The sequence below is a fragment of the Podarcis melisellensis genome, assembly GCF_964234715.1.
Source record: "Podarcis melisellensis genome assembly, chromosome: 8".
Taxonomy (NCBI): domain Eukaryota; kingdom Metazoa; phylum Chordata; class Lepidosauria; order Squamata; family Lacertidae; genus Podarcis; species Podarcis melisellensis.
In genome coordinates, this window is record NC_138540.1 from 42,359,352 (window position 1) to 42,381,950 (window position 22,599).

Below are 22,599 nucleotides of genomic sequence, written 5' to 3' on the forward strand. Positions count from 1 at the left end.
CCAATTTCTCTTTGGAAGGCTTTCAAAGAGGATTAGACAAATTCATGGAAGAGAGGGCTATCGACCGACTGCTAGCCATGGTGGCTCTGCTCTGCTTCCACAGCCAGAGAGGCTGTAATGTAATGCTGAATACCAGTTGCTGGAAACCACAGGAGGGGATAGGACTCTTGAGCTCGGGCCCTGCCTGCCGGTTGCCTAGTTGCCCTTTCGCGTTGCCCTTTTCTGAACCTTTTCCCACTCTGACAACTGCACCAGACTTAAAGACACCTGCCACTCTGGAAGCTGAAAAAGAAGCCTGGCGGATAAACCTGACACCCATGGATTATTCCGAAAGCATTGATTCAAACAATGGCACTTTTAGAATGATTCCAAAACATTCCCCATAGATGCAAGGAGGGGCCCGCAGCCAGCATGCTGAGGAGGGAGATGGGAAGAGGCTTCATCCATCCAGGTGAAAAGGTGCTCAGTGCCTTTTCAGCAGAGGAAAAACAGATCCCACGCAGCAGAAAAGTAACCACTGAAATCAAAGGTGCCTCTGAGTGCCTCTTTGACTTCCTCCACCAACTTATTAGTTTTAAGCAATTTCCCCGAGGGGGGAGGGGAAGGAAGGGAGGGAGGGTTAATAATGAAGCAAACCCTTATATTTTGTGCATGGCAAGTATACAGAAGACTATTTGAGTGGCTCATCAAGATTTAAATTATATCCAGGCAGGTTAAACTGAAGCTTCTGAAACCAAAAGTTTGGCTATGGTTGTGGAAAAAAAATCACTTGTGAAATGGTTATTCCACCACAAATACACTCAATTGTTGTTGTTGTTGTTGGTGTGTGTGTTTTTAAATCAGGCTATTCTTTAACAGGCCCTGAATGGGGTTTTCTATTTTTTGATGGGTCCTAGAAGGAGAAATATATGGGTGAGAGGCGCAAGGGGATTATTCCAGTCTGCTGGGGGATTAAAAAAGAAATACAGAACATTTGCTTTAAAAAGTCAAACAGCCCCTCCCCCTCCCACAGCCACCACTTGTCAACTGGCCATACCTTGGAAAACTTCCGTCACTCAGCTACTGCTGGGTCTCGGCTTAACTTCCCGTGAAATATGAATTTCTTGGCTGCAAGCAAAGTGAAAAATATGTCAGGAATTTTTGTTTGGCTTGGCTGCCATGGCCGCCACAGATCACAAGCTCATTCAAGCACCTTGCCAGAGCTGGACGTGAAAGGCGCGTTCTCCTCCGGCTGTGCTGTTGGACGTGCTGGGAATGGGTGCTCCCGGGAGACTAATGTACAGATGTGCTCGGCTCCGAGTGATTCAGCTGAGCTGGCTTCTCAGCACACACTCCACAGGGCAGTTCAGAGGTGCTGGCTGCCCATTCTCCCTTGAATCTGACAGTGGCTGCCATTTCAGAGCATCTGTCCTCAGCACAGGCAAGGGAGACCCGGAGACTGATTGATTTCCAGAGATACTTCTGAAGCCTTTAGAGTGAAATCAGGGCACCCATGGCTGTCCCAGCTCAGAGAGAGGGATGTCCTTCACAGGCAAAGCTGTCCATTTCAGATTCAGTCTTTACAAAAATCTGTCAGGTTTTTTTAGTGTGCATTTATCCTAATTTACACATTTTTTATGCGATTTTAACTAGTGTATACATCTTTTCCAATCACTTTTTGCATTTTTTTTGTATCTTATATGCACTTTTATACATCCTTTCCCCTAATATTATATGTATTTTGGTTCACTCTTTCGGAGGAAGGGTTTGCAGAACTGCATCACAAAATTCAGAGAAGGAATTTCAGAGGATGGGTGACTGAGGATGGGTGACTTTTGAGACTGAACATGTATACCAGTCTTTGCTCCTCACACTTAATGCCTCTCCTGGTTCTGGTAGACAGGGGGAAGGGAGCGTCTCGCAGCAGGAGGGAGAGGCAACTGTGCCTCTTCACCAGACTGACTCACTTCCCCCCACTCTCGTACTTCAGCTTCTGCCTCTGATTTTGGACTTCTCTCTGCCACAGACTCCCCCTACTCCTTAAGTCCTGTTACCACTTCAGCTTCCAAGACCTCCTCCTCCCAGTCTGCTCTCTCTTCTCCCTCTGACCACTCATTGTTGTCCCACCACCAATTCCTAGGCTCAGAGGCATCTTCCCTTGGGGGTGCCGCAGTTCATTCCCCCAACTATTCCTCTGCATCCAACCAGTCTGTGGCAGTCATCTAGTCCAACCTTGTGCAGTGCTGGAACCACAGCTGAAGAATCCCTGGCAGATGGCTCTGTCTAAAAACCTCCAATTAAGGAGTGTCCTCCACCTTTTAAGGAAGTCTGTTCTGCTGCCAAACAGCTTTCGCTGTCAGAAAGTTCTTTCTAATGTTTAGGAACTTCACATCTACTTTTTTGACAGTGGGGAGGAGGAAGGTGAGATAGATGTGAGAAAATGAAGTTATATGCACATAAGTGTCACATACGGTGGGATTCAACGATAAATTAAGTAGCAGCTTAATTCGCCTCCTCGATACAGTCATCTGCTCTGTAATCACAAACACACATCTCTCTTGTTAGGTATGTCTTGAACTTTAGATCAATTCATTTGGCTCAGGGCAATTATGAAAGAGTTTGTAGCGCACAGATCATTTTTCAGGGCTCTCGGCTTGAAGATTTTCTGCCAGCATTAAATTAATTCCTTTATTTATTTTAGAACCCCAAACCATAAAGAACTGTGTGCAAACAATTACATTTGGTACGAATGACACCACCCAACCGCTGCAGGTTTCGATATCGTACAGAAATTGTCTAGAGGCGCAGGATTGACTGCAACTCCTTTGAGGGACTGTAATAAAGACTGAGTTATTTTGACATTTATTTAAGAAATATTTATCTCTCATTTTGCTTCTAAATGCTGCCATTCGCTAAGGAATTATCTGTTACCTAAGTATGCTGATAAATCTTCTAAGGTAAAAGTATATCTCAGATGCTGCCAGGAAAGGTACATTTAAGAATGCGTCCTAAATTATCAGCTGCATTTATCTTAATTACTTTGGTAAAAGTAGAATCTGGCATTAGGGTGAGTTAAATTGAATGGGCGCTTGTCTTTATCATATCACATATTTGAGATCATTTAAGGGAGATAAAAGGGACAGGACTTGGGGGGGTTGGGGGGGCCTCCAGGTGGAGTTCAAGGATGGGAAATAGCAAGGAGTGTGCTGGGAGGGGACCAGAGGGGCTGTGCTCAGGAGCAGCTCAGGATATGTTCTGGTTCTTTTACCAAGGAGGTTCAAGTCCCTGCTCAGCCACGAAATTCACATTGTATCTTTGAGGCTTTCACCATCCCTCTCAGGTTAACCTACCTCAAAGGGTTGTTGTGAGGACAACATGGTCCCTACACCTGGGATCTATTATTTGAGCTTATGTCACTGTATTTTATACTTTCCAGATGCCATTAGAAGCCACTTTGGCAAATAAGACATAAAATAATACTTTATACTGATATTCTCTTCAGTTATCAGTGTTGGAAATGGCTAAACACGTGGGTTCATTTCCCCCCTAGTGGTTTCTTTTATTTTGATTCAGGTGTGTTTTGTGTTATGAATTAGACATTTAACTTGGGGGTGCCATGCCTGCCTGCTCTGCTGGCCAGCCCCATCTACCTGCCAAGCCCCCTTTCCCCACACCTGGCCAAACGCTCCTCCCTTTATACCTGGCCACTTCTTCCCTCACCCCTTGTCCCACCCTGCCCTTCACAGCTCACCCCAAGCCTCTCACAGCTCACCCCAACCTCCAACCCCCTTTAAAGGAGGGTGGTAGGTGCTTCAGGTTTGTCAAACTGCTCTCTGAAGCAAACCCCCCCCCCCAATTAAACCATTCTATAGCAAGGTTAAAGGAGGAGGAGCTTAAAAGTGCAGTTTGGCAAGCCACTCTCTTGCAGTTTGGCAAGAGTCTCTCCCGCATCTGTTAAAAAGCTTGCCTGGTCAGCCACCTGCCTGCCTGCTGTTCTGTCATTACACTGGAGTTGGCACAGCCACCAATCAGCAGCCACACAAACAGCAGCATGACGACAACATTACATTTTTATGTATACAGGAAGACAAATGGTTTTTTTGTTTTTTGTTTTAAAGGTCTCTTCTCCACCATAAAGTGCACTAGTGGGCTTTGGGCCAGTCACCCTCATTCTAACCCTATCTCACAGGGTGAGGACTGTGAGGATGAAACAGTCCTTTGGATCTGTAGGCTGTGTCCAACTAGATCTGCGGCACAAAGCAGATGTGCTACCACAATACTACAGCCCTTCCCACCTAGGTCAGTACTGCCAGCACTGACTGGCAGCAACTCTCAGGATTTCAGATGGGAGTCTTTCTCTACACTACCTTCATTCCTGCATTGCAGGGGGTTAAACTAGATGACCCTCAGGGGCCCTTCCAACTACAATTCTGTGATTCTACCTGTAGATGCCAAGGATAGAACCAGAGACCTTCTGCATTCCAAGAAGATGCTCTGATACCGAGCCACGCCTATCCCAAGCTACGCCCATCCTAATTATGCTCCTATAATTTTTGCCAATTTTGTAAGTGAGCTTTCGTTGTTTCTCTCTTTGAGAACTTGTTTCTATAAAGCACGATTAACGAGCATTTCAATTGTGGTTTCATTACCCCATTAATTATTCTGACCCAGAAATTTAGCTCAAAATGTTATCAGCTTAAAATAGGGGAGGCGGAAATCAATTAAAATGATTATAATTTAGTCTACAAAAGAAAAGTTGACTTAAAAAAACATTTTAAACTGAATAAGCAGTTCCTGCAGAACCAGTCACTCTTTCATGCTCTCATCTCCCTCATAGGGCTGTTGTGAGGATAAAATGAGAAGGGGGGGAGCCACATTCACCACCTTAAGCTCCTTGAAGGAAAAAGTGGTATAAGAAGGTAATAATAAAGAAGACCCAGAAAATTTGGGCAGAGGGGGGCAGGGCGGGCGGGAAGAACAGGGTTGCAGTTGATACACATTTCCAGCAGATGGCGCCAAAGCCAGCTGAATTGAATTTCCTGCGGTTAGTGCAAACTTCGAAAATTTATGCGATTAGCCTTGTTAAAAGAAATCCTAGTTCACTAATCTGCTTTTTAATCACTCAATTAGCAAATCATCTAATCAGAACCCCTCAACCAAAGTTTGAAATGAAGTTTCCACTATGGGAAATTGTGGAAAGTATTTTTCTATATTTTTCTATGCATTCTACAAACAGAGAGAGAGAGAGAGAGGTTGCAATGATCTCTGTAAGACATCCACCAAGGCATAGTCTCAGAAACAAGTAGGAACATTTGGGGAAAGGGGAGAATGCATTCACCTTCCCCTCTCACATTGCCTCAGTGGTCTGAAATGTGCTTTGCAAATATGATTTAGAAAACCACACAACTGGGATTTGCAGGCCTGTCATTCATGGAACAGCTGCCGGGCAGATGCTGCCTGTCCTTGCTGGTCTCCTCGCCTTCACAGGATGTTCCCTGCAGCAGCTGGTGATGGCATAGACACTCTTTTCGTGGAAAAGCTGCAGTCCATGCAGTTAGCCACTATGCACAAGCAGTAAGTCACAGCCTCTGCTGCGCACATACGGCTGGCCCAAGGCGTTTTGCTTCCTGAGGCAATGGAAGATGATGCTCCCTCCCATGATACAAAGCCATTTCTGACCCCATGGGGGAAGAGAGGGGGTTGCGGTCTTGCCCCTCCCCCAAGCGCGGGGGCTGGCCTGCTGCCCCCGCGAGAGTTGGGGGAATCCCTGGGCGTGCCTTCCACCCGTCCGCCAATCGGCTGGCTGGGGGAGGCGTGGCCTTGGCATACTTAAGGCCAGGCACGCCCAGGGACCACCCTCTTTACTCCTTTGCACCTTCCATCTAACGCAACCACTTCACTCTGTGTCATGGTAGGGGTGGCTCCACAAAGATCCTTTCAGTGGGAATAAGGAATTTTAACCCCCACCCCACAGTGGAAATGGCTGTGGCTCAGCGGCAAAGCACTTGCTTTTCAGGCAGAAGGTTCCAGGTTCAATCCCTGGCATCAGAACGAAGGGCTGGAAAAGAACCCCTGGAGATCTGCTGCCAGCCAGTGGCAACAATATGGGCCACCGGTCTGACTCAGGGCAAAGCAGCTTCCTGGGTTAGAGGATAGTGATAAGAGTCTGCTTTTCCTGTAAAAGGCCCCCAATTCAAGCTCGGCCCTGGACAGCAGCTGTCAGTCAGTGCAAACAGCACTGAGTTAAATGGGGCTAACACAATATAAGGCAGCTTGCTGCTGTAACGCACAGAGAAAAATCAGGTCTCCAGACGGAACGCGTAATAACTCCCCAACCACCAATGGCTTGCCCTCAGATTTTCTCTTTCTAACCGCTTCTCCAGTTAGCATCCTCCTACTTCTTCTAATTTCTCCTGCGTTTAGGCAAGCACAGCGCCAAGAGCGGAGGAACTCTGCGAGGAAGGAAAGCAGAGCCCCACACGAGGCCAGCGCGCACGTCACAGCTGGAAGGAAAGCTCTTAATGACAACCGTTTCTGAAAGGAATGTGAGGCCAGCCTGCCTGGGCGCTGGTGGATTTATGGCTCCAGTGCCCCCACTTCACCCTCTCCATGAAAGAGCAGAGTGTGCGGAAAGGAATTTGTGCTCCAGGTGATGGGGAAGTGCGGAGGCAGGGACCCTGCAGATCAAGCCCCTCTGATGGCCTCCGCACCTGACTGAAGCCCTTCTGCCCATGGGGTTGGAAGAAACTAGATTGCAGAAGGTGTTTGAGCAGGTCTTCAGAATCTACCCCACCCCCTGCCACCAAGCAGCCGTCAGAGCAGATGACAGCAATGCACCTGGTGAAACGAGCTGGTGAAACCCACACTCTCTGGGCTTTATTTTGGGACTCCGATATGTCAGGGCTGAAAAGAGACATGAACAATATTTAGCCTAAGGGTGGGGGTCCTTTCTCAGCCTGAGAGACACATTCCTTTCTCGGCAAACTTTTGAGTAGTGGTCAGGGACAGAGGCCAGAGCAGGTGAACCAACAGATGTACATTTTCCCTTTGTACAGTTGCCTAGTTTCTTGTCTCTCTCTCTCCATCCTCCATCCAGCAGGGTCTTCTTATTAGGTCATTCCCTACTGCTGTGTTTGAAGCTTAATCCTCCTCCTCCTCTTCTGGCCATGCTTCCCCCTCTATATGCAGATAGGGGGCAGGACAGAGAATGCGTAATATTTTTGCTGAGGCTGCCTGAAACGCATGTTTACTTCCCATCAAGTCAGAGCTGGTAGGGCACACTGACACCAGCACAAGCCATGCACACTCCTTCACAATAGGTCCAGCTGGACTTTGTTGAATTCCACATGAGGAACCAAGGTCTTCATTCAGACTGAGAGAATTCCCAAGCTGAGAGAAAAACAGAAAAGCAAACCCACAGGGTTGCCGTTTCATTTGGGCTGGCTAGATCTCATCTCATTTCATCTGACTGACAGCGGGAGCCTCACACTGGTAGTCTCTGGCATGCTGTGGCCCGAAGACCAAAGCGAGAAGAAATTCTGCCTAGACATTTCTGAGAGGTTTCAGCTGAGGATCAGCTGAGCGGGGAATTTGGAAGAGAAGCAGAATACACCTAGTGGGTGTCAAGAGGAAGGAGTTCTTGTCTATATTTAAGGCTTTTGTTCGGTCCAAAACCTTAAGCAAACTGACCTAATTTACAATTCCTGGACTAAAATACAGATCAGAAGAGTTACCCTTTGGTTTTCATACTCCTCTGTTCTTGCCTTTAAAACATAGCAAAATGGGTATATGAATAAAAATGGGTATTTTAAATTCAAATGCACACAAAGAATGTATGCTGCAGGACAAAAATCAATCAAAAACTACACAACTTTTTTACTTGGTTTCTAATCAAAGAGTGATATGGAAACAGAAATGTGAGAATGTTGGAAACTGTGTTATACTGGATCAGATTATTGGTGCATCTAGCCCAGTATTGTCTACACTGACTGGTAGAGGCTATCCAGGATTTGAAGCAGGGATCTCTCCCAGCCCTACCTGGGGATTGAACCAGGGACCTTCAGTGGATGCTCCACCACCACACTGAGCTCAGCTCCTTCCCTGAGGGATGGTCTCATGCACAAGCAAAACTGACATGGACCAGGACAGAATGATCTGTCCATCTTTACTGTTCTTCATTCCAACTTGTACTGATGCTCTAAACCAGTGTTTCCCAACCTTGGGCCTCCAGCTGTTTTTGGACTACAACTCCCATCATTCCTAGCTAGCAAGACCAGTGGTCAGGGATGATGGGAATTGTAGTTCAAAAACAGCTGGAGGCCCAAGGTTGGGAAACACTGCTCTAAACCAGGGGTGGGAAGCCTGTGGTCCTCTAGATGTTATTAGATTACAGCTCCCATCAGTGCAGGCAGTGGTCAGGGATGCTGGAAACTGGAGTCAAACAACATCTGGAGGGCCACTGGCCAACCACACCCCTGCTATAAACAAACTGGTTTGGCTATCTTTTCTTCTCATCAGCAGGACTAAATGCTAGGAGTTTGTGCAGGGATTCCCTGGCTCCTTCTCAAAAAGACAATCCCCAGCAATTCAAGACTGTTTTCTTTGCAGGCAGGCCATGGCCCAATACGGAGCTGGAAGTGAAGTCATGCTCTGGATTCCACCCTCTCCCTGCACCTTGCTATCTTCTCTCACTTTGTGCAGTGTCACTGTCTGTTGTGGAAGTGAGTTCCACAGTTTATATAGGGTGCGGATGGAGAGGAATCCACACACCATCCTTCAGCCACTGAAACAGCGGTTTCTCCATTCCAGTAGTTCTCAATCTTTTTTCTCTGGGCCACACTTTCAGAATAAAAAATTGCTTCCTCCACACTGATTTTTTTATTATTATTGATATGAAATACCTTGGGAAACAAAAAGAAACAACTCCTAGCAGTGCTTGATTTATAACATAGAACACAACTACTTTATAATATGATCATGAGGCATCCAGAAAGTATAGAACAATGCAACTACATAAGAACATGAATCATTCTCAAAATATATTGATTGTCCTTGAATCTTCATGCTACACTTGCTATCCTCTCTTGCCACAACAATGTGGTGCACCACACCCTTTGAGAACCACTGCTCAAATCCTTCATTTCCTGCCCTTCCTCTCTGGACTCCATTTTTTCCTTTTATGTTGTGTCTATTAGATTGTGACCAATGAATAAATAGCTTGTTGGAATGGTGCGCTGGTTTAGTCCACTGCTGGTGAAAAGTTCACCACTGGCATACCGGAGTCCCATTCTTAGAGGTGGCTTTAGAAGGGGATCAGGCAAATGCATGGAAGAGGAAAGCTGCGATGGCAAAATAGAACCTCCATGTTCAGAAGCAGTATACCTCTGAATACAATTTGCCAGCAGGTAGCATCAGGAAAGGGCTGCTGCCTTCATCAGTGGGGTCTTTGGGGGCTTCTAGTAAGCCAAGGAAGGAAACAGGAAGCTCCATACAACAGGGTAGCTCTTATGAAGGAAGGAACATAGTATTAGCCTGGCACAGGGCAAACCCACCTCTAAGGCCTGCTCTGGTCTCCTTGCCCCTCTCTTAGAAAGCCTGGGCTTTGGAGTGTATGTGTGTGTGCTATTATGCTATCAGTCAGTGAGTGATCAGGCCTTTGCTACAGCAGACTCCCCAGTCTGGAGACTATTCCTCCTCCAGATCTCGATCTCGTTCCGTTTTAACAGTTAAGAACTACCTGAAGGCTTTGTCTGTTTTCCAGGTCCTTTGACGTGATCCAGCAATGCTTTCCTTTTAGAGCATTTCCCCCCTTTTCCCCCTTAAAAAAGGTTTTTTCCCCCTGCTGTGCTGTTTTTATGTACAATATCCAGACCATCATCTGGCGTGAGAAGAGGGCACACTATATGCAACTCTCTCACACATGCACACATGCACACACGCACACACACTATTCCAGCTCTGCAGTTTGTCGAATTCTCTTTCCCCTTCTGCCAAAAATTAATACTGCATGGCCGGCTCAGCTGGGCAATATCTCCTGCTTAGCCATGAATGCTGCAGCCCCTGCCAAGTCTGTTGTGCAAACTTGATGGTTCCTACGTGGTCCCTCAAATCACCAGCCCTGCCTACGTTGAGCTGAATCTCAGTCCAGTGTCCAAAACAAGCATGGGGTGTCAGGCTCTGTGCCATCCAGCTCTAACCCCCAAACTCTGACTCTGAACACCAGGCAGTGATGCCTTTCAGCAGCATCACAGAAAAGGACACTGGAGGTTAACAGGGATGATTTCAAAGTGCAGGGGAGGGGGATACATGCCAAAAATGGGGCTGGCAAATGTGGGGCCATGGGTGGGTTTAGGGGAACCAGCTCCAGAGTTTTTACAAGTCCAGGGCCAGGGAAAAGTGGGCAGGATCATATTTTGTGCAAAAGCAGACCCAGGGCCAGATTCGGACCTTTAGAGGTCCTAAGCACTGAAAAGATTATGGTGCCCCTGTCCTGGATATCATTCAAAATAAAAACAATTAATTTTTTTTTAAATGTTCTCTGAAATGATGCAAAAGTTCCATGTATGCTGAAAATGCGCAACGCAGACAGGATCTGATTTCCTCATATTATTTCCATTTTTGTTAGCGAAATCCCTCCTCCCCAATTTAGGTGGGGATAAGTAACAAAAAGAGAACGGAAAAATGGGGGGGGGGAGCAGTTGTTGAGAGTAAGGAAAGCTAACAAAGTTTTGATTTTCCCCATAAGGACTACTTTGGTGCTTTAAAAAAGCTGGTTCCCTGCTTTGGCTCCTCAGTGGGTAACCCAGCAGTGAGCAGACCCAAGCTGAAGGCAAAGCAGAATCAAGGGCAGAAGGTCTAGCAAAATGTGATCATTTTCAGATGATGTGCCACAATGTAAGGGGGTTTAGGACAGAAGTATGACGGAACTGCATCCAAAAACCTAGGGATGGAGAGAGACTACCGTAAACCAGAAAGCAAAGGGAACTGGGCAAACATCAGGTGGCCAGCTTCAAGTTTCCAAATGAGTCTGGAAGGGTAGGTGCCCAAGGGCAATGGGGGCTTCTCTGGAGGGCACATACACATCCCTCTGTAACAGAAGCACCAGCCCAGCCTACTCTCGAGCAACCTGCTTCTTCTTCTTCTTCTTGGAAGTTGGGGCCATGGGTAGCCAAGTTAGCACCCCCCCCAGTCTTATTAGTGGTTATTAGGCCATGGAAAACCTATGCAGGCCAATGCCCATTGGGCATAGCATGACAGGAATCAGCTAGAGACTGCAATTTGCTTGGCATCAAAACAAAGCCAATGAGCGCATGGCACAAAAGTCACCTCTGTGCCTTCCAGCCGGTTCGCAAGCCTACAAAAACTCAAACAGCAACAACAAAAAAGCACACACAGACCATTCCTCCAACAGAAAATGTGACAGCAATTAAGCAGCCCTTCCTCCTCCCCTCCCCTTCCAGGGAAAGGATCCCTTCTCTCCCAGCCACTCGCCTTGTCCATCAATGAAATAAAGTGTGAATCGTAGATCTGTCTAGGAAAACATTTCTCGCGGCGAGTAAACACACACTTCATAAACTGCCCCGGCTGCCAGCAGCAGACCAGGCGAGCACAGACCCGGCCTTTCATAAAATCACTATCTCCCAACAATGGCACGCTACAGACCCAAAGATCCCGAGGAAGGGAAATGCTGGAGATGCCTGGGGTTTCTGAAAACAGGCCCCGTCCGCAAGAGAGGGTGATCGAATAAAACCGATATTCATCAGCCAGACAAGCCCGTCCTCTGTTTGGCTGGGTGGCTACTTTCTCCGGCAAATCAAAGTCCCCTCCCTTTGCAGCCTTGTGTATTTTTCTTCCATCGGTTCAAAAAATGAAAATGGAATATTTCAGAGGGCCTGGAGAAAGGGGGCTGTGAAAATATTTTCCTTGCGCTGCCACCGCGCAAGCCAAAGAAGTATTTTCGGCACAATGATGACTCTCTCTATTCCGGCACGCCAAGCCTGACGTTAGATAATAAAGGGCAGGAGGCCTGTAAGCGCCAGGCGTTGTGTAAGGGCCACTGTTCAGGAGGCTGCAGTGTGGGTCAGCTTCTGCATTCCTCCTTTTGAAAAGCATAGTGTGTGTGTGTGTGTGTGTGTGTGTGTGTGTGTGTGTGTGTGTGAGAGAGAGAGAGAGAGAGAGGGGGGGGAGGGAGGGAGGGAGGGAGGGAGGGAGGGAGGGGGAGAGAGCTGGCAGGGAGGAAGAATAGGAGAGGTCAATCTAGAAATGATTTAAAAGGCTGAATTAAAGCAACTGCAAGGAAAAATAGGTCCTGACGGTTGTCAGCAGCAATGTTCACACACTGTCATGACTCTTCCTGCCCTCTTTGCTGCATCTTCCCACTAAGGTCAAGTCCTCCTGACAAGTTGTGGCTGCTGCTTGCGGCTTTCGCAAAAGGCCAAACGGCTAACTGCATCCTCCTTGGGTCCTCATATCTCACCTGGAGGGGCAACAGGCTGGGCATTTGCTCCCCTGTAGGGGCTTTGCAGCTGGACATTCGAGCTCTAGATCAGAGGGCCAGTGGCAAAAGTGGGCAAAGCAACAAATGCAGATTTTTACTTCTGTACACTTGGCTTGTTTCTACACACAAACACGCACAACCCTCTCTCTCCTCCAGCCAGGTAAGCAAGATGCATTTCCAGAGTGCAAGGACACATTCCAAAACGGCAAAAACATTCAGATTTGGGGCAGATAGGAGAAAGTACTTCTTTGTGCAGCACAATGTTAAACTATGGAGTTTGATCCCACAGGAGGTAGTGATGGCCACCAATTGGATGGATTAGACAAATTCATGGAGGAGAGGACTATTGATGACTACTAGCCACAATGGCTATGCTCTGCCTCCCCAGTTGGAGGCTGCAATGCTTCTACTGGAAACCACACGAGGGGAGAGGGCTCTGGTGCTCAAACCTTGCTTACTTGTGGTTGCCCACTGTGGCAACAGGATGCTGGATTCCATGGTCCACTGGCCTGATACAGCCTGGGAGGAGCAAGGGATGAGGCCTGGGGAGAGTTTTGAGGGCCAGAAGGGCAATTCTGGAGAGCCGCATTCAGGCCCTGGGCATGAGGTTCCCCACCCCAGTACTGATGATTTCACAAGATTTACTGCCCAACCTTATATACCCTTGTGCACACAGAGATGCTTACCAGGGAATAAGCTCCATTGAACAGGGTAGCAGTTGCTTCCAAGTGACCACAAACTAGGGTTGCACTACATGTCTGCTACTTGCCAGAGTGTTCTGCCTTTGCTCAGCGTGACATCCCTCTGTGAGGCCTCAGGGTGATCTCAGGACTATGGCACATTCCTGACCCTGGGCCACACACCTCTGGGGTCATGTTCTATAAAAGACTTCTATTTCCAGACTGCTTCTTTGGTCTGAGGATGGAGGACTTTCTGCTGAAATGGCTCACCAGGTGATTGCCTCCTGGCCGGTGGGTCTCTGTTGCTTTCAGGGAAGGGGATACTGGCATGGTGCAAAGACACTGAAAGGAGCAGCAGACTGGCTCTGCTGGTGCATCTGCACTACAGTGGCCTCCCTGGCCCCTCTCCCTGCTGATAAACAACAGTGACCCACCCGCCAGGGAGCTAGTGTAGTGGCTCTGCCCCAATTGGCAAGCTGCTTCTGATTTTGTGTGCCGCTTTTCGCTCCCACATCCCCCCTCCAACTCTCAAAATGGCTCCCCCATGCCTCCCCACTCAGATGGGCAGCCAAATAGTCTTGGTAACTGAAAGAATGCAATATAATTAGAGCCAGTGTGGTGTAGTGGTTAGAGTGTTGGCTTAGGACCTGGGAGACCAGGGTTCAAATCCCCACTTGGCTGTGATGCTCACTGGGTGACTTTAGGCCAGGCGCTGCCTCTCAGCCTAACCTATCTCACAGAGTTCCTGTGTAGGGGTTAAATTAGAAGGGGGGAACCATGTATGCCACCCTGAGCTCCTTGAAGAAAAAGGTGGTATATTAAATGAATGAATGAATGAATGAATGGTCATTGGGGATCTCTACCCCCCCACCTGATATCCTAGAAAATACAAGGTATAAAGAATGATGCTTCTGAACATGAGCAGAGTACTTTCCTTCCTTCCACAACCACACTGGAGGAAGGGTTTCATGGCAGAGGGTTAATCCCTGACTCCTTTTGTTTTAGAACTCCAGCCTCACCAAAGAGGATCTCTATGTCTAGGCCTATTCAAATGCTTGCAGGTACTGACAGCTGCTCACTTGCCTTTACTACACAATGTCTGTGTCATGCAAGAGCATGCATGTAGCCTTTCATCTATCATGTCTCAAATTCATAGACTTGCAGGCTGCTCAGGGCAGGGATCTGTCTTCTTGGGTTCTGTAAAGCTACACATTGCTGCACATTGCTACGAAGCTGCACATTGATGGCACTATATAGATGACAATCAATCTTGGGACAGAAGGGCTGTGGCAGGCATTGCCAATCTGCACTGGCAATATATAATAGGAAGCCCTCAAGAAGGGTCTTGATGGTGGCGGACAGAGCCAGCTTCCACAAGTCCCTTCTTCCAACATTGTGGCTATGGAAGGATGAATCTGCCATTTCAGGTTTCTCTCAGTTTCTTACAGTTTGAATCCTAAGTTTCATTCTCTCCATTTCTACATCAGTTTGTAGTAGTTGTTGTTGGGTGTTTTTTTAGACAACATTTTGTACACATTTACACGTGCATTTCACTGACTAAAACACATTTTTGCAAGCTATTTCTCCTAGCACAATGCATATCTTTTGACTGGAGGACAGCATCACAAAATTTGGAGAAGTGCAAATTTCAGAGGATAGCTGAGTTTCGGTTCACCGAATGGGTTCCGGAACTGCGAATTAGAGCAAACAAATCCCTCCTCCATGCTTAAGTGTGGCTCATGTCTGTGACACAACTGATGCTGAACTCTAATAATGGGGTTAGAATTCCCTCTCTCTAAAAACTCATTTGCAGCAAAGAAAAACTCAAGTCCTGAAATTCTGTGGCTGGTCGAATGAAGATTTAAAGGCAAAATTGCAAAGCTACCAGAATTGATACGGATCACATTGGGAAGGATTCTGGCAACAATCAGGGAGCAGAATCTGACTGACCAGGCTTCCTTCAGTTGCCATGGAGACCTCGTCACCAATCACTTCCCCACATGCTGCCAAGGCTGCCGCAAAGGAGATGTTTATGTCATTAGTTAATCGCCTGCCAGCAGTCAGGCTGAAGAATGGGAGGGGGGTTGTGTCTGAAAAATATCACTAGGCTGGGAGGGGGCATCACTTTCCCCTCCTGATGCTTCCTGCCTGGGCAAACCCACACGTAACCAAAGCAGTCTCTGGGAAACCTGCCTTGACCCCTAAGTACCTCTTCACTGTCAAAAAAACAGCCCAAAATTTCTAGTAGCAAAGCAGAGTTGGGGGAAGGAGGCTGGATGTCGTAATGATGTGTGGGGAGGTAAGGAGGGGGTGGTTTTTTATATTAAAAGTTAACTCTCCCACTTCTGCTTTCTAGCCAAAAATTTAACTTGTATGTTGAATAAAGAGCAGCTCTCTGGGGTCCCAGTCTGCAACCTTTCCCACTTGTTACAGTTTGAGCCTTGATCCTGGGACCTTCTGCATAAACTTTGGATCTCACAACATATGGACCTGCCTCATACCAAGTTCCATCTAGCCCAGCATTGTCTACTCTGACTGGCAGAAGCTCTCTGGTGGTGTCAGGCAACAGGTCTTTTTCTGAACCAGAGAGCCCGGGGATTGAACCCTGTGAAGAGGGATTGATTGTCAATCCTCTCTAGGAACTGTAGCTCTGAGAGGGGAATATAGGGGTCTCTTAACCATTCTCAACACAAACCACAGCTCCCAGAATTCTTTGAGGAAGCTGTGACTGTTTAAATTGGTATCATAGTATGTATGGTATGAATGGGCAGCTGGCCTCAGGTACCAAGCCTTTTGGCAGACCAACTCTGTGCTACAAAGATGTTTACAAATGAGACATGAATGCTGACAACATTAACCCTGCCATGTGGGAATCCCTTGCAGCCAACCACAGTGCCTGGAGACAGACAGGTCATATATCCACAGTGGTGACCAGAGAAAAGGAACACCATGCTGTAGGAGCTGTAACTCTCCAATGGTTTGACTTTAACGCTGATGGTGCACTCTTCCACTATCTCTCATGACAGACGAATGCCAACAATGGTATGAATGTGGCCTAAGTAAACAAAGTGAGTAAACAAAACAAGCACAAGAAGTGTCCAAAATCTCTCTCTGCAGAAATAAAGTCTCCTCTTTACTTTCTAACTTCCCCAAGCAAATGTGCAACATCTGAAACATACCTGAAATATCGCCTCACCCCTTCTATGCCCTGTCAAACTGTGCGGTGCAGCTGAGGTACTCCTGCAGACACAGTATTTCAGAAGGCCTATTCCACGCAATGTAGGAATTGGGCCTTTATTGTGGTGACACCTACCCTCTGGAATTCCTTCCCCTTGAATATTAGACACATGCAATCTCTACTGCTTTTTCAGAGCCTACTGAGAAAACTGTTGTCTTCTAGAAGCCTTTTAAGATGAGATATTTCTCAGAAGAGCCTGGCTGCTGAACCAGGCCAATGTGAGCCCAACTAGTCCAGCGGTGTTTGTGCAGCAGCTTATCAGATGCCTAAATACGAAGCCCAACCATATAAAGGCAAGAACACCTCCTTTGCTGTTATTTGCCAGAACATCAGAAGAGCTCTGGAGCTGGATCAGGCCAAAGTGGGGTCTGTCTAGTCCAGCACCCTACTCTCACAGTGGCCACCTGGATGCCTATGGGAACATAACACTACAAGAAGATCCTGCTGCATCAGTTCAGTGGCCCATCTAGTCCCACTGGCCAACCAGATGCCCCAAAGGGAAGCCCACAAACAGGATCTGAGTGCTCTCCTCGCTTGTGGTCCAGGAAGTGCTAATTAGGAAGGCCTGTGCTGGAACGGGAACAAATTTCTCCCTCATTCCTAACACACACACACACACACACACACCCCGCTGTGAAAACATAAAAAGGACACACGGTCTCCGGAACAACAAGCCAAGAGTGCTCAGAGGCAGTTATTCAATTAAGCTTTTTTGCTCCCCAGAGAAAAGGAAGGGAAGTAGCTGCTCAGAGCAACAGCTGTTGGGGCAGGAATAGAGTTGGAGAGACCTGCTGCTCCTCCGACTCCAGCCTCAACACACAGCACCCTTTAATCTTCCTCTCCACATGTTGCTAAATTGAGATCGACAAAGAGCAACCAGGGCAGAGATAGCACCAAAATCTTTTCCTTCCTTCCTTCCTTCCTTCCTTCCTTCCTTCCTTCCTTCCTTCCTTCCTTCCTTCCTTCCTTCCTTCCTTCTTTCCTCCCTTTCTTTTTTTTTTTTGACAGCTGCAATTTTTTCTTTCATGCTTACAGCCATGAAGACCCTTTCAGCAAAAACTTTTTTGTAGGCAATCAAATTAATTGTGGCACCATCACACTCGCATGAGAACAAGCATAGTCACTTCCAGATGACCTGTCTATTGAGTGTTCATTTTGACTTGTTTGTCCAAAAGCTGTTGGTTTTTCTTTGGGGTGGTGATGGAGGTTAAACAGCATTGGATATTTATTGACATGTTTGCAGGGAGGCGAAACAACATTGCAGCTGAGCAAAGTCGGTTTCTTGAGGAAGCAGCTTTCTCACACGAGAGAGCAAAATCTTCTGCAACCTGAACTTGCCGTTATGTGACTGGATCCCACCTGACAAAGGTATGGAAGCACCCCAATGTTTTGCTTAATTAAAAAGATATATACCCTGCCTTACCACAAACAGTCTAAGATGGCTAACAACAACAACATTAAAAAACAATGAAGATATTTGAAAAGTCCTATCAGTGCTCAAACACTTCCACTCAGCCTCTCAGCCTTGTTTAGCTACCTTCATGCCTTCCCATTTGTTCCTTTGGCCAGTTTCATAATCACCTAAGAGCCTGCTAGATCAGGCCAATGGACCACCTGGTTCAGCATCCTGTTCTCACAGTGGCCATCCAGATGCCTGTGGCAGCCCTCAGGCAGGACTCAAGCTCAAGAGCATTCTCCCCTTCTGTGGTTTCCAGCAGCTGGTATTCAGAAGCATCACTCCCTCCAACCATGGTGGCAGAGAACAGACATCATGCCTGGTGCCTTGTCCTCCATGAATTTGTCCAATGCTCTTTCAAAGCCACCTAGGCTGGTGGCCATCACTGCCTCCTGTGGGAGAGTGTTCCATGGTTTACCTATGCACTGCATGAAGAAGCACTTTCTTTTATCTGTCCTAAATGTTCCAACATTCAGCTTCATGAGTACTAGTGTTATGGGGGTGGGAAGCTTTTCTACATCCACTTTCTCTGTGCCATGCGTAATTTTATACACTTCTATCATGTCACTTCTTGCTCATATTTTCTCTAAACTAAAAAGTCCCCAATGCTGCAACCAGGCCTGTGCAGAGCTTGTCTGGGGCCCAGGGTAGGAGTCCTATATCTTCCACTGTGATTCTTTGCAGTTTCATCCTAAAAGGCATGGCAGGGGCCCCTGGGTGGTGTAGTCCTCAAAGGCCTGGGACAAGGGTACCCAGCTGTCCTCCACTCTGCACAAGCCTGGCTGCAACCTTTCCTCTTAGGGCAGTTGTTCCATCCCCTCGATCATTTAGGGTTTCCCTTTTTGATATGTTCCTGTGACTGGGCAGTGCACAGCAGACTCATTGGAAGAGATTCAGCAGGGAATTACAGCCCCCAAAATACAACATCTCTCTTTTTCTCTCCCCACTCTCCCTTGCCTTTTCCCTTTCTTGATGCAGAGTGCCAGGTTTCAGCATGAGACTTAGCCAGCCAAGCCCTAATCCCTGAAAGGCCAGCGGCAGAGCCCAGATGCTCCCTGGATCTTTCAGCTGCAATTACAGACACCAAACTTAGAAAGCAGAGGAAGTACATGGTATAGTGCTATGTTTTGGGAAGTGGGCTCGTGATTGCAGCCGTGCTGCATGCCCAGCTGATTTGGAGATTATAACTAAATCTGAACAGACTGGTGTCCAAACAGAGATGTCCAAACAGCTATGGAGAGCTTCCGCAGGAGAGATTGACGTGATAATAGTGGTTTGCTCAGGTATGCTATTCAATCCAGGATTGCTCCCCCCCCCCCCATATCTGCTAAGATTGAAAATGCATGGTCCTGGTCATGTTTGCATGTTCTAAACAACCCATGTTTAAAACTGAAAAATAACTTATTGATCTGGAAACACAGGAAACCATTCAAACCATGGATTTGTAAACTTGTGCATTAAGTGCAAGATGCTGGTTATCAGTCCTGAAAACGGATTTCCCCTCCAATTATAGAATCATAGTATTTTGGAGTTGGAAGGGGCCATAAAAGTCCTCTGATCCAGCCCATGGCGCAGTGAAGGAACCTTGCAACTCCAGTATCCCAAGTGGTGGCCAGCCAGGCATTGCATAAACACAACTGGAAAAGGAGAACCCACCCCTTCTTGGCAATCTGCTCCACTGTCAAGCAACTCTTGCCTTTAGGAAATTTCTTCTAATGTTGAGTTAAAACCCACTTCCCTACATTTTCCAGCCCTTGGTTCTAGCCTTAGCCTACATTTCATAATCCAGCAGGGCTGTGTCCAACCCCCTGTGGGGGTAATGTGTAATGTGCCGTTCCCAGGATTCTTTGGGGGAAGCCTTGTGGTGTGTACAGCTGTACACTGCCCAAGCCTGCCCCCATCTTCCGTGTCACAGTCCTTCATTTATTTGTACAAGGCAAAATGCCACAGATTGTTCCTATCTATCTATCATCTATCTATCTATCATCTATCTATCTATCTATCTATCTATCTATCTATCTATCTATCTATCTATCATCATCATCTATATCATCTATCATCATCTATCTATTATCTATCATCTATATCTATCTATCTATCTATCTATCTATCTATCTATCTATCTATCTATCTATCTATCATCTATCATCTATCTATCTATCATCTATCTATCTATCTATCTATCTATCATCTATCTATCTATCTATCTAATCATCTATATCATCTATCATCATCTATCTATCATCTATCTATCTATCATCTATCTATCTGAAAAAGATCTATATCACAAACCTTCAGTTTGCCAGAGTTTCTAAGTTGGAGACCAGTGTACAATAACAGCAACAAAATAGCCCCCCCAAAATTTTCAGATTGCAAAATTATTTCGATCTACTTTAGTAGGATGCCCCCTGCACTGCCCACAACCTCACACAAAAACAAATTAAGACTGGCCATGTTACCAGCACACCCTACAAACTAATAGCTCAGTTGGTAGAGAACAAGACTCTTAATGTCAGGGTTGTGGATTCGAGCCCCACAGTGAGCAAAATATCCCTGCATTGCAGGGGGCTGGACTAGATGACCCTCGTGGTCCCTTCCAGCTCTACAGTTCTTTGATTTTATTATTCTAATGCATAAGCCCACCACCCAAAGCATGCAACATATTGCTTCTGGGTTAGATGCACAAGTTCAAATGGCTGCAACCTGGAAGCAAAAGAAAAAAGATGGCCATTTTTAAATAGACACAAAAACAGTTTGCTGCATCGGTTGTGGGAGGGGGCAATAGAGCCCGCAACCGTCCCGAGTCATCTGAGGCCAGAACCAACAACAGGAGGGGTGAACCAGCACCAGCGGGGGGTGTGGGGCCAGTGAGAGCCGATGTTGCAGCTGCCCTATAAAGTTTGCCTTGCCCGCTGCTTCCTACCCAGCTGCAACCTGTGGTTAGTTTGAAAGCTTTGCATGTGCATGCGTAGGAGGGGGTGGTGCCCTTATCCTGCACCCTGGCACTCCTTTTGATGTCCCGGCATCGCCTCTCTATGCAGTAAAGATATGAAACATATGTGGGCCTCCCCCCCTTTATACGGCACAGCTATGGTTTCCATTGTTCGAGGGCTCCCCGAAGGACGCAGCTGTCCAGGCCAACTCCAGCGCGTGGCTCTGCTGGCCAGCGAATGTCACAACCCAACCGCCCCGCCATCCAAACAAAAGAAGACAGAGTGCTCTGTTTCCTCTGAGTCTATTGACACAGCTGGGAAGGAGGAACGGGAGCTGGGGCAGAGGCGTTCCTCATCCCACGTGGTGGGCGTCCACGCCCAGCTGCTCTGTAAGGCAGCCCATCTCTCTTGCTCTCCTGTACAATGCACTCAGAAGACCTCCCTCTTCCTCCTCATCAAATAGGGGGGCTGGGAGGTGATCTGAACCTCCAAGTGTGCTGCAGGATGCAACTGAGGTGAATGGGGAAAACACCATGCTGTTCCTTCTTAGATCTAGGCCAAGGCCATCACCAGGCTTAAATATGGCCATATTCACACTATACATTTGAAGCTTTACAATACCACTTTAGACAGTCATGGTTTCCCCCAAAGCACCCTGGGAAGAAGTTTGGAGGCCCCCATTCATCTCCCTGAGCTAAAATCCCCAGCAAAGAGGGACTGATGGTTAAACCACTCTGGCAACTATACCTCTGGGAGGAGAACAAGCATTTCTGAACAACTCTCAGTAGCACCCTTAATGAACTACAGGTCTCAGAATTCTTTGGGGGAAGTCATGACTGTTTGAAGTGATATCATAGTGTTTATGGGGTGAATGTGGTCTATGCCAGATGAATCCTGTTGGATCAGGGCTAGGTGACCAGTCCTACCTGGAGGAGGAGGAGGGGAAGAAGAAGAAGAAGAAGAAGAAGAAGAGGAGGAGGAGGAGGAGGAGGAGGAGGAGGAGGAAGAAGCAGCAGCAGCAAAGGAGGAAGAGGAGGAGTAGTTTGGATTTGATAACCCGCTTTATCACTACCCTAAGGAGTCTCAAAGCGGCCAACAATCTCCTTTCCCTTCCTCCCCCACAACAAACACTCTGTGAGGTGAGTGGGGCTGAGAGATTTCAGAGAACTGTGACTAGCCGAAGGTCACCCAGAAGCTGCATGTGGAGGAATAGAGACACGAACACGGTTTCCCAGATTACAAGACTACCGCTCTTAACCACTACACCACACTGGCTCACTGGAGATGCTAGAATTGAACTTTAGAAAGTAAAGAAAGTGTTCTACCCCTGAACTCCGGCCCTTCCCTTCACATAGGAAGCTGCCTTATGCAGAGCCAGACCATGAGTCCATCTAGTTCAGCACTGTCTACAGCGACTGGAAGCAGCTCTCTGGGGTTGCAGACAGAGGGTTCTTTCTGAGCCCTACTTGGGGCTGCTGGGGTACTGAACTTGGGACCTCTTGCATGCAAAACAGATGCTGTGGTAACGATCTACCATCCCAAACACATGGCTTTGTTTTCATTCTGTGTTTTTAAAAATGCACTTTGCACATGCTCAGGCACTCCCATGTATTTAGCATCATTTCACAAATCCTGGGGCTAAGGGCTTCTTCTTTTTGCAAGCATGGGGGAAATGTGCTGGGTCTAAGTCCCGGTGAGTCCTGGCTCAAATTAACCCTTGCCCTTAGGTCTCATCTTTGTCTGTGTCTGGAACAGCAGGATGCCGATGACAGAGAACAACCAGATGTTCATTCTCTGCACCATAACCTGCATGCATA

The 22,599-nt window shown here is 47.2% G+C and overlaps 1 protein-coding gene across 10 annotated transcripts in view; it reads right to left on the bottom strand.

The window, feature by feature from the left end:
* The window catches only part of ZNF469 (zinc finger protein 469), a 270,776-nt gene that overhangs the window by 18,995 nt on the left and 229,182 nt on the right, over positions 1-22,599 (bottom strand). For 8 of the 10 annotated variants that reach the window (XM_081920130.1, XM_081920126.1, XM_081920132.1 and 5 more), the window contains one exon: positions 1,037-1,107. The exons of 1 other annotated variant lie outside the window; for it this stretch is intronic. The gene's annotated coding sequence lies outside the window, so the exon portion shown is untranslated. Of the gene's footprint in view, positions 1-1,036; positions 1,108-1,192; positions 1,232-22,599 lie in introns of those variants that run through there. One more of the 10 variants, XM_081920127.1, reaches the window with a different exon arrangement.